This window comes from Dermacentor andersoni, chromosome 11 (assembly GCF_023375885.2).
Source record: "Dermacentor andersoni chromosome 11, qqDerAnde1_hic_scaffold, whole genome shotgun sequence".
In the NCBI taxonomy this organism is placed as follows: Eukaryota; Metazoa; Arthropoda; class Arachnida; order Ixodida; family Ixodidae; genus Dermacentor; species Dermacentor andersoni.
This window is the reverse complement of record NC_092824.1, coordinates 95,255,812-95,267,925: the sequence shown is the minus strand read 5'-3', so window position 1 is coordinate 95,267,925 and position 12,114 is coordinate 95,255,812. Positions and strand designations below refer to the sequence as shown.

At 47.1% G+C, this 12,114-nt stretch overlaps 1 long non-coding RNA gene across 1 annotated transcript in view; it reads left to right on the top strand.

The window, feature by feature from the left end:
• Window positions 1-12,114, top strand: part of LOC129386865 (uncharacterized) — a 278,595-nt gene that overhangs the window by 107,891 nt on the left and 158,590 nt on the right. The gene's annotated exons all lie outside the window — the stretch shown is intronic.

Below are 12,114 nucleotides of genomic sequence, written 5' to 3'. Positions count from 1 at the left end.
GGCACACACTAAACGGGCCTCCCTATTGGCAATACCGCTTTCGCTTTCGTAGAATTTGGGCGATCGCAATGGAAAAACAAATGTCAGATGCTTGCATCGGAATACGTCGCTTGTTTCCAGTGCCCGTGGTAATGGCACAAGACCATCTCGTGATCGAAGCGGCGCTTCCGGACGCGCTACTTCCATTAGAACTTTCTCAAAAGGGCAGAGAAAAAGAAATTTAGATGAAATCGCCGTATTTATCATCAACTACAACCTCCCCCTCCCCCCTTCCAGGAAAATAATCAGTAAAAAGAAAGAAAAAGAGAGGATTTGCATCACGAGGGTAATCTGACCGAGCTAAATAAGAGTTTCTGAGCTCTCGCGTTATGATTGCTGTAAGAAAATTTTTGTGCTTATGAGGTGGCGGCCAAATCCATACATGCGATATCTTTTTTTGTATGTGTGTGTGTGTGTGTTGTAGGCATTGGGCTGGATATTACGTGCTGGGTAAGGAGTATAGGGAATGGGTTGTTTCGAGAGTACATGCCGAAACATTCCGAAGAGGCGACCGAAAATCGCTCTACTCATCGCCTTGGCACCCCATTTCGAACAAAATTCGGACTTCTAGTTGTGGCAGCCGTACAGAATATCAGCTAGAGTGAGCGAGACTGTTCGAGAATTTGAGCAAGCCGGCCAACTCCTCAACGAATGAGTGTTGCGAGCGTGTGAGTGAATGGATCAGGGAGTGCATGGGTGTAAGTGAGAGTTTCGGAAGGTGTGTTTCCCGTCACAAAATACCAGGGCACCTTCCGTGTTATGACCGCCTAATAACATTGCAATAATGTTCGCAATAACAATCAGAACACGATGCTCGTCGTGAATGTGCGTTCACTTGTCTTCACCAACACCATCTGGAAACGTTATCTGAAGAAAAAATTGGCTCGTGAAGCGATGAATGCCGCATAACTGCTCGTGCAGCAGTTGGGTCGCTCCACGATACGCTGAGTGCGCGTAGATGCTCTTGGAATACACGTGCTGTTAGTAGTATGACCGTTGACCGTTGGGCTGACTAAGACGAACAACTGCGCTGGCTTGCCGAATAAGACGCCGTCCTGGCACGAATCGGTCTGTCGCCGATCGCTAGTTGAGGACGTCACTTTAGTGCGTCACTTTACTCCTGAGACCGAGAAAGTAGGCGATACTGTACCGTGCGTGAGATAATGGAAGGGATTCTTAAAGGAATGTTCGATTAAGCGAAATTTTCTAGTCGAGTTGTGCACGAGTACTTGAGAAAAATGTCCGCCTAACGTCGAATCAAATACCCCATCTTTTGAATTTTTTAACAAAGATAAATATGATCGTTGTGTGTAGTTCATATGGTAAAAAAAGTATAGCGAAGCTTTTGGTATGTGTAAATTCCTTAACTGGATATGAGGTCCCTGTTCTTTGCGTTTGCCAGATAAATTGATTTGCCTAAATCGAGGTAACAAACACGTGTAGCTGCCCAGACGAGGCATGTTCATTTAATGAATTAAAACTATTTCTATTGAACAGATCTGCCCCTTGAGAGTACCTGTAAAATTTTGTCTGGGTTCTTTTGCGCTTCAAGATATGTTCAACATAAACTTTTCCCGACTTGCCACCTTGAAGCTATTGTCCCAGAAGTGATATCGTCCTTGGCATCTGCTCAGGAACTGGTGCCTCACCATATTAGTCATGGTTCTTCTATGTCTCAAAGTCGTTCGAAAGAGTCTCCACTTGAATCGGTGTTTTTCCCTGTATATAACTACTGTTTTTGTCCCTTGCAGTATTCCAACGGAAACCAGCGTTCGAAGACTTCGAATACTGAATTCTCGAAACGAATACGAATAGAATCGCAATGAAAATTCGATTAGCATTCGAAATTTTGAATATTCGCACGCATCTAAAGTTTTTTCAAGCGAAGCTTGAATTGGCTCCCAAATGTCGTTGTCGTGGTCACGCAAAAAAAAAAAAAAATAGCCCAGTTGCTCCCAGAGCAGAGCAGCTGCGGGGAATAGCAGTTTGATGAATTGACAGTTGCGCCGTCGTTGTTGTTGATGTTGTTGTTGTCCTGAGTGGCCGTGGCACATACCCACAGTGGGGGATAGGCCAAGAATCGGGAGGTTCAACTAGGTGCATAAAAATAATAATAATAACAAAGGAGTTAACAATTTCAGCGTTGTAGTTTAAAAGTAAACGTTTTGTGTTTGCAGAAAAGAGGAAATAATCAGATGAAAACTGGGTGTAAAATAATAATAATAATAATAATAATTAATAATAGATAAGAAATATAAGAAAGCTATGTCGCCGGAGTGTGAGCCATTAGTAAGGATTCCAGCTGCATAGGCGCGCTCACGCCACGCGCGCAACCAATCAGAGCCGTTTCGCCTACGCCGGGGAGGGAAAGGGCAGGAAAGGGTTTCGCGCACGCTACACCGGCTTCCTTTCGGTTCAGTTCAGTGTCAGAAAACGGGTGGGACGGCCACGTCTTGTGCGTTCCCTCAAGGAACAGCCAGCCTTCGACGAGCGTCGGCGAGAACTCGCCCATGAAAGGGCTCGTCGTCGGCGCACCGATCCAGCCGCTAGAGCCGCCCGACCCCAGGCAATCGGACAGCAACGAGAAGATAATCCCGAGCTGAGGGAGCTGGAGGCCGAAGCAATCCTGCACCGTTACCTGCGGGTTAGTTAACCGTCACGAAGGTCAGGTGCACGCAAGACAAGCTTCGCTTACCCCTATATTCCGGTGGGGTAAGGGTTGCAGCTTAGAACGACTGAAAGCTGAACTAGCTGGTAAGGATTCATTATGCAAGAAATGGTGAGGCGTGCAGGCAGGACACAAGAGAAGAGAAGCGTTCGTGTTGTCCACTTCTCTTCTTTTGTGTTTTGTCTGCACGCCTCACCTTTTCTTGCATAAGGGTTGCAGATTTTTTTATACACGAAAAAAAAAAAAAAAAAAAAAACAGGACACAGAACGCTTGTGTCTCGAACGCATCTCTAATGTTGCGCAGTAGTGAATGAAAGTTTATAGAAAAGCTCGTGTGATTTAGCCGTTTTGTTGAATTGGAATATAATCAAGACGTTTATTCGCACTTATGCGCTATGCTGTCTGCACAACCAAGTGCTCTTTGAAATGGGCTGTGCGTCTTCTCTAATTTTGTGTCCTGCATCAGCACTGGCGCGAATTTGTTCTTCAGGACAATTCTACCGTAAGAACACTTTGTGTGTTTATGTGTGTGTGTGTGAATTGGGGTACTCTATTGCTTTACCTCCATCTTGGTTTTCCGCCAGCGTTGCAACGAAGGAGTAAAACGGAAGAACTACCGCGCAGTGACTTCCAACTCGGCATTCTGAGCCTGTCCGGCTTATCGATCTTGTCTCGATAAGATACGGGAAGTTTCCCGATAACTTGGATTACTGGTGCACCAGCCGGTGCATGTGTAGGTGTTGCCCACAACAAAACTGATAGAGTTTAGGAAAACAACCCCTTCCGTATGGAGGGTTTTCCAAGAGGGACCTTGCCCTATAGCCCCGGCAGTTTTTCGAACACTGCATGTTTGCTTGAAGGGGTTTTGAAGGGGTAAGCCCTTTCGCGGCTTCGTCGGCTTGAACTCTAGCGACAAGGAACGACAAAGATCGGGATTCATTACTCGACTTTCGGCATGTGTTGAAGGCCGAATGCAGCCAGTGAACGTTCGCTTCCGCAGTTGTAACAAATGATATTGGTTGCAGTTTTAATATGCGAAAGGATTTTCGTAGGGGGTAGCGTGTCCCTATGTTATCTCTAAATATGTGAAATCGAGCGGTTTTGTTTGGTAAGGAGCTGCTTCAGGAACTACTAAGAAGCCCATCGGGACTGTTGATTCCTCAAGCACGTAAGACTGCGAGCATAGTAAGGTTCGTTACAGCGCAACACAAGACAAAGACAAAAGAAGGTATAAAATGATGACACGCACGGCGCCTTAACGAACCTTACTATAAATCCCAAGCAACTGGTCCAACTTGCCGCCCCTACTGTGAGCGTTCATGGTGCATATCTGGCTCAACTTCAACGTCGAGCGCACAGTCTGCATGTTATCAAGTATATTCATCCTATTCATTACAGTTGTCATCAAGTTGAAGATATCGTTGTCGTAATGATCACCAATCTACACCTGCAACGATACAAAATCATCCTTTAGAACTTTTCTGATTACAGTTCTTCCACAGGAAACGCCGCACTTCTTATCGTTTGATTTCCTAATCAGCACGAATGGAACACGCCGCCATACGGTGGAAGTATAGCATGCGTAAACACAGACGGCAACCAAGTAAGCCAGTTCTTTAGCTGACTAAGCGCGACGGGAGAAGGAATTACTACGGAGGGCTTGGCGCAGGCTTATCACGAAGGTACAGCTTAGCCATAGGGGAGAACGCACGACCGAAATCACACTTATCGTGAGAAATGCCTGTTTTCACATTTTGTGTCTTCGATTTGGAAGCATATAAATAAGCACCTTGCCAAGTTTGCTTATTATCTGCCCGATAAAAGAGAAGGAAATGACCGTTTTTACCCGGCAGTAGCATGTGTATTTGCATGTTTTGAGATCTTCGAATCGATGTTTTCTCAGTTTGCACTTTTTTTGGCCAATTCTTACTTTTAGAAAAACTATCATCTCGAAACTTCAAAGGCGAAAACTGGAAGATTGTTTGCAGGCTGACGGTTCTGAGGAACAAGATTATGGACATCTAGAAATTCTAAATTTCCTGTATAAAAATACATTTCTGTATCTTCGTAAAAACAAAAGAACAAAAAGAAAACAAACGTAGTCTTCAAATGATGTGGTTTCTACAGAAAAGGCATAAAGTTGCAAGCAGAAAAAAAAAAGGGTGTTTTACGTGCCAAAACCACGATCCTATTATGAGGCACGCCGTAGAGGGGGACTCCGGCATAAATTTTACAATCTGGGGTCCTTGAACGTGCGCCTAAATTTAAGTGCACGGACGTTTTCGGATTTCGCCCCCATCGAAATGCGGCCGCCGTGGCCGGGATTTCATCCCACGTCCTTGTGCTAAGCAGCCCAGCACCATAGCCACTAAGAAACATAATTGCAAGCAGCTGTCAATATGGGCCATCCAGAAGACATTTATTCAGATTGTTTTATCTAACTTGATAACATTAAAATAATACTTTTCCTAAGATGACACATTCGTTAGCTTAATAGGAAATAGATAAGGTTATTTTTATATTCATGCTGTGATAATCAAATTTACTACATGTTCCAACGACCAGAAGGCAAAGCCGCTTGCCGTATTTCATTAAAATTGGCACGTTTGTTCAAAAGTTGATCTTTCAGCCCCGCATCCGTCCCTTAGGAGACTTGACTGGGGATAAGGGATGGGGGAGGCGACGTGGCCAGAGCCCCCTCCCCCTCTACCTAAATTCCCGATCGATATGCTTCACTGCAAATTACAGTTCTAAATATAACGAAATCACGAGTGCGTATAGTGGTGAAGAATTCCAAGACATCCTGCAGCAATATATTCGCAGTACAAGAAATTAAAGTAGCACGCTATTGTAGCATAGCAAGAAGAATTATTAACGAAGAAAATTCAGCACTAATGTAATGTGGTGCTAAAGTAATCACGGATATGAGAGTAGAAGAGACGACACCTAGGCGCCCCACCATGAAACTAATGCGCAAATAAGACCGCTCCTTTCCTCTCGCGTTGAGCCCTATGAGCAGTGCCGCTGCGTCCCGCACCGGCTTTGTTTGACGCGGAAGCGAAGCCAGCGTCGACAGACAATGCGGCCACACAAAAGGAAGCCCGCCCGCTACAGCGGCGGCTGCAGGATTGAACGCAGCGAGGTGCACGAAGCCGCCGCCAGGGTGGGGAAAGTGGCGCCCCAATCTCGATAAGCGGGGAAAACGCGAAGGGCACGAAAAAGGTGGCACGAGCTGCAGACAGCGATGTGACGAAAAAGAAACGAACGAACGAGCAAGCAACAAAACATTCGTGCTGGAAAGCTGGCAAGTTCGCGCGGCCGCCGCTAGGGTGCGAAATTGGCGCTGCTATCGCGATAAGGAAGATGAAAGACGAGAAAGGGTAAACGAGGTGCAAACAGTGAGGTGCCGTTTAAGAAAAGAACAAAAATAGAAATGATCCCTTCTCGGGATCTAGCAGAGACCTCGAGCGGGACAACGAGCGACTAGTTAGTTCATTAATGCGGGACGCTATGCTTTATCGCTTCGCGACCGTAACAAAGGGCATTGTTGCCAAAAATCTTGAGCTCCTGCCGCAGAAAGATGGCGCCTGCTAGGAACAAGAAAGATAAGGCTACGAAGACTGCAGCCGTTATGATATTTTCGTGACTATGCATCGGGAAGGGGCCGGTCCATTGTGAAGTTTATGTTTGCTTTTGAGCGTGAATAACTTAGCGAGGTTTCTGGGCTTAAATTAGCATGTCTGCAGCGTTTCTGAATACTTTCCGTACACCAGCTTGTGCCCGTGGCCCGACAACGCAAAGGCTATTTATTGAAACTGACAAAGAAAACGAAATGATATCATGTACCCATAAAGCTCAAGAACGCGGAAAACGCCAGAAAGGTCAGAGCAGCCTTGTCTGGCAGCGGCGTTCTTTGTTGGTTGACGCGCTCCGGTAACCGGTAAAGACGAATATTCAAGATATAATACGTACCTTTCAGAGCATTCATTAGCTCTTTCTAAAGCGTAATGACCGCGCTTAATAATCTGGTATGGCGTGTGGCGTCGAAAAACTATGCGAACTTGAATTTTTTAATCTCTTTCCTCTCTTGTTGAAAGTCGCTGTCTGCGAAGTTTCAAAATTGCTGGTGAACGCTAGAACCGGACTTTTATACTGTTAGTGTGTCAAACTGTCAGAAATGTGATATCTCTAAATTCTTGTGTCTTTCTTTAAAGTGCAAGTGACTGCCTCCCTTTTTCAAGTGAACTGCTGACTGGCTGAAAGGTTTGACTTCACCATTTGACCGTAGTGAAGGCACCGGGGACATACTGTAGTTGTTGCACACATCTGCAATTAATTATAATTAAATGGAACAATTAATGCGTGTGATCGATGAGCGTTTGCTCTTGCCTTCGGTAACAACACCGCAGGCCGTTTTGAATCTACTATGGCCTTCCCGTGTTTAAAAATGTCCCGCACCATTATCGGTGTTCTTCGAAGAGTTGATTCATCGGTTCACAGTCTGGTAGTCGATTCGAATAAAACACTCGCCTATGTGCGCCACCGCTTCACAACCCATGGGATGTACTTAAATTTCGAGCAGACACCCGCAAATTTGATTATGATGGGGTTGGCCATGATGATTTTTATTGGCATCCCCTTGACAGGGGGAGATAACAGGTAATAACAGGTACCTTGCTTGAGTGAGCTAACCACGTTTTACTATATATGTCGAACTCAAGAAAGAGAAAAACGCGGAGGGAAAGGTAGGGAGGCTCAGAGGTTAACCAACGGCTCACTCGATTGACTGCCCTATACTTGTGCAGGGGGAAATGGGAAACATGGATTAGAAGGAAAGATAAGACGCTCGTGACTGTTAGTGAAATTTCATTGGCGTGTGTATGCACAATCGCCGTCTCTTTATTGCAGTGTAGCATTTGGCTTGTTTCTATCTCGCCGGGTTGGGCATGCTGTCAACCACTCCGGTCCCGCATTCTGCCCGCCTAATTTTCCACTTTTATTTCTTATTTGAACCGCCAACTTGCTAATGCTTCCAGCAACGTTGGAACTCAAGTGCTTCTTGAAGGTTGATGTTCGTGCTACAGTTCTTGCTGCGTGAATATCTTGGCAATCTACTGCAATGGGCTGGGTCGCCTACGAATAATTCTCATTGCGATAGCAATTATGTGGACACTCCAGCCGGAATTATTGCCGTCGCCGTGATGTTCCGCGTAAAGTCCAAGGGCGATAAAATCGACGCGGCGCGACGAGTGACGCTTATGCTGTATGTGCGAGTGAAAACACGCGCGGGGGAGCCGACGATCGCGGCTCTCTGTAGCGCGCGCGAGGGAGGAAAGCGGAGAGCAAACGCGCCGTCTTTCGTCGCGTGAAAGGCCGTGGGGAGAGGTGGGGGGGCGGCTGGCGGCGGCGGCTCCTCCCGTTCGAAAGGGAGAGTAGCGGGAATGCAGTGCGGGGGGCTTTTAGTCCGCCAGCAACGGCCTGCTTTACGCGGTCGTGCGCGCAGTATTTTGGAAGCGACCTGCCGAAGGCTCACACCTTTGTGCGCGCTGTGTTGTCGCCGCTTAGTTTGCGTTGTAGCGATATACAGCACGAAGGTCAGTTAGCTCACCACGCCAGCATTTTGACAGGGAGTGTCCGAGGTCATCGACTGTGATGTTTTCATGTCTGCTGGTGCGCGCGGACATCATGCTTGTTAATTCACTTGGTAAGCGAATATCTCGAAGTTTACACAGCCGATAAATCAAGTAGAGCTCTAGTATCGCAATCGATGCTTCGCCTTTCGGGCGAAACTGAAGGCCAGCGGCAAAGAGCCACGTCAGAACTAGAAAGAGATGTCAGAAAAATTGAAAGGCAAAACTAAAAATGCAACAGAATATTAGTGGCTACCTGGTGAATGTTATCTATCGTTTCGAATTACGTGCTGTTGGAATAAAACAATTATGCTCTCTAACTTCCAGTGGTGGTGTGCGACATTCGATTCGTGGCCTATATAGTTTCTCCCCGAAGAGAAGTACTACGGGGCCGCATTGTGTACGCAGCCAGTGTTCGATGTGGCGTTACCTGTACGCCTTATCCCGCAACCCCCGTAGTGGAACCAATAATGTGTCTGACTCTCGCTAGGCGCGTATTTCGATCAATTCTATCTCGGAACCGCAAATCATTTGAAATAACGATTACACGCTCCGAGTATTTTCTCATATAGGTAAAAGACATTAGCGATTTTTTTTTATTGCAGCGCTAGTTTCGAAGGCGAAGTTTATTGAAGCCTGTCTCACACTTATACCGTGCATACTTTTCCAGTTGGATTTTGAATAAAAATAGACGGACTAGAATAGTTTTACTTTATAAGGCCAAGCATTCTTCCTTTCCACGACCACTATTTAGCATTCGTGCTGAGCTGGTGCGCATAATATATATATATATATATATATATATATATAATGACAACGGTGGTGGTGGCCAACACCGACGGTTTCCCGTAGGCATAGAGTTTCCTACAATAAATACGAGGGGGAACTCTGGCGCGGCAGTCGTCGACACACCATGGGAATGATGGGAAGTACATAGATTTATCTGATCTTCGTGCTTGTGAATTCAGACGTTCGTGTGGCTTTGTTTAGTACGCTTTATATGCCTTCATTATCGTGAATTTCGAAGCAGTCTATACTATTCTAAGTGCAGGAGACGCTGCTAAACCGCGCATTCGCTACTATACTCCGTTTTACACATCAAGTGCAACGCGGCGGAAGCTACGCAAGAATTCCGGTCACCAAAATTGATTACTCCGCGCGTTTCCGTCTATGCTTCGCAGCGTGCCAGCGGCGTTTGCTTGCGCGAGCATGCACGTGAAGCTGCCGCGAGGGCCTGCAGCTAAATATAACGAAAAGCAAATTGATTTAAAACGACGCGTTGGCAGTCGTTTAAGTACATAGATTGTTTCTATGGGTGAATTCTATTTCTTTTTCCATTCCGAACTGAGCTTATATAGAAAAATTTTTTCACAAAGATCGGGTCAAGAAACACCGAACTATTTCTAAATGCGAACGTAGCCACTGCAAAGAGTACCTCTAGCCTCCACAGCATTGCACCTGATGTACGAAACGAAGTATAATTGCAACGAATGAGCTTGTCGAGGTGGCCAAACGGAAACGCGCCCAGCGCCTCGAGGCCCTGGCACGCCCGCGACAGATTCGCAAAGGGAGTTTCCCATCGCTGGTCGATGCACGCATCCCTGTCGTAATGGTTTCGATATCAGGCTGCTGTGCTCGAATCCTGCCGTTGGGGAATTTTCATAATGTTTACTTATCTCTTTATTACTCAGTGTACGTTGCTGAAAATGAAGAGTTTTACAAAGTAACGAAGCCGTTTGAAGCCAGAAGGACGAAGTTTAGGCAAACCCGTGTACTTCCCATAATTCCCGTGCTCTCTCAACCACTCCTTTGGCAGCTCCCGGGGATACTAGCGCCAGGGTTTCCTCTACTAATTATTATGTGAAGCTCCGTGCCCGGTCACATCCATTGTCTCATCTCGTGCACCATCGAGGGAACGACGCCTGTAACGACCCCTGGCGACGCTCCTCGTAAGGCCAGCATTGCGAGACGCCTACACTCTAAAAAAAGTGTACACCCTTTTATGGTGTATCTGCCACACAACAATAATCGCCATCTGCCTTGCTTGCGTTTCCTTTCTTGAAAACGCCGCGCCCGCTACTTTCCTGTCGGGCATGCTATGTCATGCTGATAACGCGCATGCCGTTCGTTACTGGAAAGAACCCGGCTCGCAGCCTTAAAGAAAGGAAATGCGGACGAGACGGATGACGTTTATTGTTGTGTGGCAAAGATACGACTCAAAGGGTGGAAACTTTTCTTAGAGTCTAGTGGTTGCCGGGGCGTAGCAGCAGTTGCCGTGTGTGCTGCGCCCCGCCAACAAGTTGCCCCTGCGTGTAGCCAGAAACCAGTCCGAGCAGTTAAAGCGCAGTGCTGAAGCATGCTGTCGTTCTCAGCGCTTCACCCATCGGGCAAAACTGCCGATTTTTTTTTCTTCCGCTACTACTGAGTACCACTACTATACAGCACCTTGTTGCACGTCCAGTTTTATTTAATTCTGGGGTTTTACGTGCCAAAACGGCGACCTCATTGTGAGGCACGCCGTAGTTATGGACTCCGGATTAACTTAAACCACCCGGGGACGTTTTAACGTGCAACCGAGGCAGGGTACCCGGGCGTTTTCTTTTTTTTTTTTTCATTTAGTTTCCCCATCCAAATCGAAAAGGCGGGATTCGATCCCGCTACCTCGTGCTTGGCAGCGCAACGCCAAAGCCACTATGGAACCGTGGCGGGTGCTGTGATGCCGCCGCCATAGTGGACTTTTTCCTGCTTCTGTTTCTACCTCTACTTTCTCCTTGGGCGTCCGCTGTTTCACCCGACGCCCGCTAAACAAGATCGGTGATGGCGGGGGGGGGGGGTCACGCTTAAGTCCGGGCTCGGCACAGTTCAATGTTTATTCATAAGCGGAATATCGTTGGCAGAGCGCGCCCCCGGTCGTCCCATGGGCATCCGCCAGAGCGCAATCTGAAGAAAGCAAGAACAACTGTAAAGGAAAGCTTTCTGTAGCTACTATACTTTTCAGCCTTGCAAAAACAAAGAAAAGAGCGTCGCTTCCCGTTCGCATTCCGTTTGCACCCTACGATTTGTTTTCCTTCTTTAGTGCTTTTTTTTTTCCCGATCGGCCAGTGGGTATTGTTCTGCGCGAGAAGGCGACTGGCTCAGCGTCGGCGCTGCAACGGCGATGAATCCAGCGAACGAACGACGCTGGCGTCGCCGTCGCTTACGTCGCAGTCGCAGTGTGAACTGGCTCAAGATTTATGAACCGGGAGGTCCCAGCGACCGTCCACGCTGCATTTTTTAACGGCCGCGTCGCTCGTGCCGGGAGATTGGGAAACAAGCGAGGGGAACTGGGGAAGCACAAAGGGTTGAACGGGGCGGGCGGGGGGGGGGGGGGGGGAGGGGGGATACCCCGACGGCTCGCTGTAGCGTGTTCCTTCGGCTTCTCTGCAAAGCTTGCCCGATCTCTGGAAAAGAGAGAAAGAAAGAAAGAAAGGAAATGCTGAATCTCGCGGCTTTTGGTAATGCTGACGCCGCTAAAAGGAATAATATATTCCATGTGTTTCAGAACCACTTTTTTCCCCTTATTATTTTCCTCAAGGTTTCCCGTTGTCTCTGCCCATAACGCGATATCAACGGGCTATTTTTCTTTCTTTTTCTTGGTAGCCGTTATTTCCGAGCCCCACTGCTGGCCTCTACAATCTCCTAATCTCCACGGGTGCATATCTCTTGTCGCGAAAAAGGTGATTTCTTTTAATGCCGTTGGTAGCATAGAGATACAAAGGAACAAAGAAAGAAAACACA